The sequence below is a fragment of the Sprattus sprattus genome (assembly GCF_963457725.1).
Source record: "Sprattus sprattus genome assembly, chromosome: 9".
Taxonomy (NCBI): Eukaryota; Metazoa; Chordata; class Actinopteri; order Clupeiformes; family Clupeidae; genus Sprattus; species Sprattus sprattus.
Window position 1 is genome coordinate 5,220,279 of NC_137928.1, and position 5,000 is coordinate 5,225,278.

The following is a 5,000-nucleotide window of genomic DNA, read 5'->3' on the forward strand; positions in this document are numbered from 1 at the left end:
TGAAGAACTATTTATTTCTAAACGGGACACATGAAACGGCACCTAAATCATTAAAAAGAGGTATGTTGGAGGAATGTCTTCTATCGTTTTTGGCAAGTACCCGTATAATAAGCGGGATAATGTATTGTCCGTCGGTCATTCTCCAAAAATAATTCCCTTCAGGACGAAACAACACCCTCCGCTGCGCGTCGGGGTGTTGTTCGCCCCGTCGGGAATTATTTTTGTAGAATGACCTCCGGACAATACATTATCCCTTACTTAATGGTAAATATGTTATATAATAGTATTTCTATATACAAGTGTAATTATGTGTTGTACTTTTACATTACTTGAACATGAAGGGATTTTCTTTATTTTGTGTTTCTCACCTCTCCTGAAACATCAATGATACACTCCTTATGAGTGAGTGCCTATGGATGGACCGAAAAAAAAACAATACATTTAACTGGGTTATTTCACTGAGCGTGTTGAATCGGGTGGAAGCAGCAAATTAATCAAAACTTTGTAAATGTACGTTGTTTTTTCTTTCATCATCTATCCCAGTATGGCACAGATACATAGCCTAAGCTGTTACCATGACTACTATGCCAGTAAAGCCTTAGCAGGAAGCCCATTTATCTGTGGTGTTTTTATAGCCTTCTGGTCCGCTACACTGTGAACCCAGACAGTTCTACTAACTCCTTAACATTATGTATCCAGTACTTAAAACCTGGTATTTAGTTGACCCAACTTAAAATGTATTAGTTTTCTGAGCAAGTGCAGACGTTTTAATTGTATTGGAATGTATTTGTTTGAGTTAACATTGCCTGATAACTCAAAAAAATGTAGTATCTGACGTCATCAACGTCGTTGAGAACACCATTGCAAAGCTCTTGTGATGAGAGACGGACACAGCAGACTTAAGGTAGAGGAGTCGTTTAGTAATCCAGAGGTTGTAGAAGCATGCACAAAATGAACCGATGCCTTAAGCCATTGCGATATTTTAGTGCACAAGATTCTGCTCACATGTGCTCTGCTCAATGCGCAGAAAGTTCTGTTTGATACACGAGTCACGAAACTCCTGTACTTTTTGTGGGTAGAATGGTATTTCTGAATTAATTATGTTCATGGGTTAATTCCATTCAATGAAATTCAATTCAATTTCATTGATATCGCGCCAGAACAATACAATTGTCTCAAGCCGCAAGCCGTATGGGCATAGTTTATTCCATCACCATGACACTTCTACAGCCCCCCCCCCCCCAACACCCCCCAACACCCCCCACACACACACACACACACACACAAACAGTGACACAGTGGGCCAGCAATCAGCCCAAACTGAACCAGAAATATCATTAGTATTATGAGTGTCAAATGGACCATGTCACTTAAACATCTGCTGAATACGTGGCCTGCTTTTAGTCTGCACCATTTGTGTAGATTGCCAAGAGGCAGATTAGTACTCAGCAGTCTCACACAGGCTCTGTCTCTCTCTCTCTCCCGCCCTCTCTCTCTCTCTCTCTCTCTCTCTCCCGCCCTCTCTCTCTCTCTCTATCTCCACTCTCTTTCTCTCTCTCTCCCGCCCTCTCTCTCTCTCTATCTCCACTCTCTCTCTCTCTCTCTCCCTCCCTCTCTCTCTCTCTATCTCCCTCCCTCTCTCTCTCACTCTCTCTCTTTCTCTCTCTCTAACTCCCTCCCTCTCTCCCCCCTCTCCATCTCCCCCTCTCTTTCAAACTCCCTCCCTCTCCAACTCCCTCCCTCTCTCCCTATCTCTCTCTTTCTCTTTCTCTCTCTCACCCTCCCTCTCTCTCTCTCTTTACTTGCCATACAGCTTACAGGTCCCATGCACAGATCCATATGGTCCATCTGATTTTGTGACTTACAGCATGAAAACACAAGAACTTCAGCCTCCTGCCTGAGCTTGGGTCTTATTTAGCCTGGCCTCTCAACAGCTGAAGAGAGAAAAATAGAGAGAGAGAGAGAGAGAGAGAGAGAGAGAGAGAGAGAGAGAGGAAGGTGAGATAACCGTTGGGATCGCTCCAATCAAGTGATAGCCTGCAGGCTTTGAAGAGCTCCACTAGGAGGCCCCTCTTGCAAGCAACGGGGCCTCCAGGGAAGAGTGTATGTGTGTGTGTGTGTGTGTGTGTGTGTGTGTGTGTGTGTGTGTGTGTGAGCGTGTGTGTGTGTGTGTGTGTGTGTGTGTGTGTCTGAGTGATGAGAGAGTTTAAAAACTCTTCTAATCAGCTTTGCAATCTGAAGGGAGCCATGGGACATGTGTGCTCACTCATGCCTCTGTTCTCCCTGGATGACCACATCCAGTCCCTCCACACACACCCTCCTCACACACACACATACACATTTGTCCCACATGTACACACTCCACTCTCGCACACACACACACACACACACACACACGCGCACACACACACACACACACACACATACACACACTCTCTCCTCACACACACACATACACACTTCTCCCACATATACACACTCCCCTCTCGCACACACTCTCCGCACACACACACACATACTCTCTCCTCACACACACACACTCCAATGTCCCCTCAGCGATAAGTTCATTTCTGTGTTGTTAATCACAGCAGACTCCTGGGGAGTCATCGAGCCCCTACAGAAAACGCAAACACTTAACCAGTCTGACACAACGACAGCATTCACAGCACGGCCCCTCAGGTGAAGAAGAGGCCGCTAACCGCTAACGAGCAAAAGAGTAGAAAAGAGAAAGAAGGGAGGGAGGAAGAGTGAAAGAGGAACTGATGTTATTATCATCCCATCTAGAGACCACCTGTTCATGTTTTTAATAACCATCATTTGAACAGATATATGACACAATGATATATGTGCTATGTCCATGTGTTTTGTTCTGTTTTGTTTTGTTTTATTTTGTTTTGTTTTGTTTTGCTATTTGTTTTGTTTTGTTTTGTTTTGTTTGTCTAATCTTGCTGAATTGTACGATAAAATGTCCATATTGTAGTTCATAGGACCCCCTTGAAAACGAGATGATTCATCTCAAGGGATTGTTCCTAATAAAGAATTTCCAACAACATGTTCATGTTTGATGGAGATGATGGCTGCAAGGGATACTTTAATAGAGGGTACCGTGAGAACAGCCTCACATGGGTGAAATAGAGAAGTCAGTCAGTCACGGTGTGAACACATGCCAGCGACGTGAAACGCTTCCATCGCTTTGAGTGGGCGTGGCGTAGTGTGTGGAAATAGCATAATAGACTGGACTAGTGAGCTAGTTAGCAGGCTAGCCAGCTAGTAGGTTATCTAGTCACTTTTTTTTGTATTTAGACTTTTTTATTTTTTATTTTGTTAAAGTAAGCCCAGGATTAAATATCTCACATACCAGGAACAACAACAATCCCTTACAAGGTCTCTAAAGCCTTTCTTTTTAGAAACGGCCGAACAAAGACATAGTCCTGAAATTGTCAAACCGTCAGAGACAACCCCAAACAGTCTGATTGGCTGCTGCCAGGCGAAAACCGCCCATCATTTGCATAGGATTAAACGTTTCTCAACTTTTGTCACTTGCTTCGCTTACATTGCTGTTCTACGTCACAATGGATTGCCTCCCAACAGAAATGAATGGGATTTAGAATTTAACTTCAATCACAACGCTTGCATGGTTTCGTCCCCTCAGTCTATACAGCCTGGCATGGGTGAAATGGAGTAATCCGTCAGTCTGTATAGCCATCTGGTGCCACTTGAACGGATGCTCTGAAATTGTGGGTGCAATTTTATTCTTTTGAGCCTGGGAATTACAATCATTTATTACTTATTTATTTATATATTCCCCAGTGACTGACCTAAATTACTACCTCTAAGATTCACACCAGACATTTCTAACCTAACACAGACATTTTATTGCACAGTGAGCACTTACAGAAATTGAAATGTATCAACAATTTACATGCAAAGCGTGACTAATTCCCTCACGGCATGGGGACTATTTCTGCTACTGTTCAATTACTTGCATCCTGGAAGGTCTCCTTTTAATCAGGCAGATTCCTATTTACATGCATGAAGCACTCTGAGTGGGTCAGACAGGATGTACACACCTGTGCTGAGAGGCAGTTCGTCAGGCTTTAGGCTTTCAAATCTTTCATGGCAGACAGGTAGGCGGGCAGGCAGGCAGGCAGCCAGGCAGGCAGACAGGCAGGCAGGCAGGCAGGCAGGCAGGCAGGCTGGCAGGCAGGCAGGCTGGCAGGCAGGCAGGCAGGCAGACAGACAGGTAGGCAGGCAGGCAGGCAGACAGGTAGGCAGGCAGGCAGGCAGGCAGGCAGGCAGGCAGGCAGACAGGCAGGTAGGCAGACATGAGTCACTCCACTCAATCTTGAGTCTGACATTACTGAGGTGCCAGTGGTGATGTAATGGTGATTTATAAATGAGAGTGGTGATGGAGTGGACGGTCTAGTCTCGGATCTGATTTTATACTTAAAAAAAACCTTTACAATCAGCCCAACTGATACAACTTCATCTGGAAATTAAAGTCTGAAGATGTGGAAATATATTTCATACTTAATTGTGTGCCAATATTAAATCAATTGCATGATTTGAACAGTTGCTCTGCCAATTAATTAAAGGTGGGGTGGTATAATCTTAAGTGTTATAATCTTCGTTGCTATGTGTGTGTGTGTTTATGTGTGTACCCGAGTATGAGTTGATCTCTCTGTATGTGTGTGTGTTTGTGTAAAAATGTGTGTGTGTATGCTTGTTTGCCCGTGTGTATGAGCCTGTGTTCACTGGTGTGCACGTGTGCCAGTGTGTATGTGGGTGTGTGTGTGTGCGTAACATTGCACATCTGTGTAGGCGTGTGTGTGTGTGTCTGTTTGTGTGTGTGTGTGTGTGTGTGTGTGTGTGTGTGTGTGTGTGTGTGTCTGTTTGTGTGTGAGTGTGTGTGTGTGTGTGTATGTGTGTAAATGTGTCTAAGGGCGAAGGGGGCATGATAAATAAATAGGGCTGTGTGTATGAAATCCACACCAGGATAA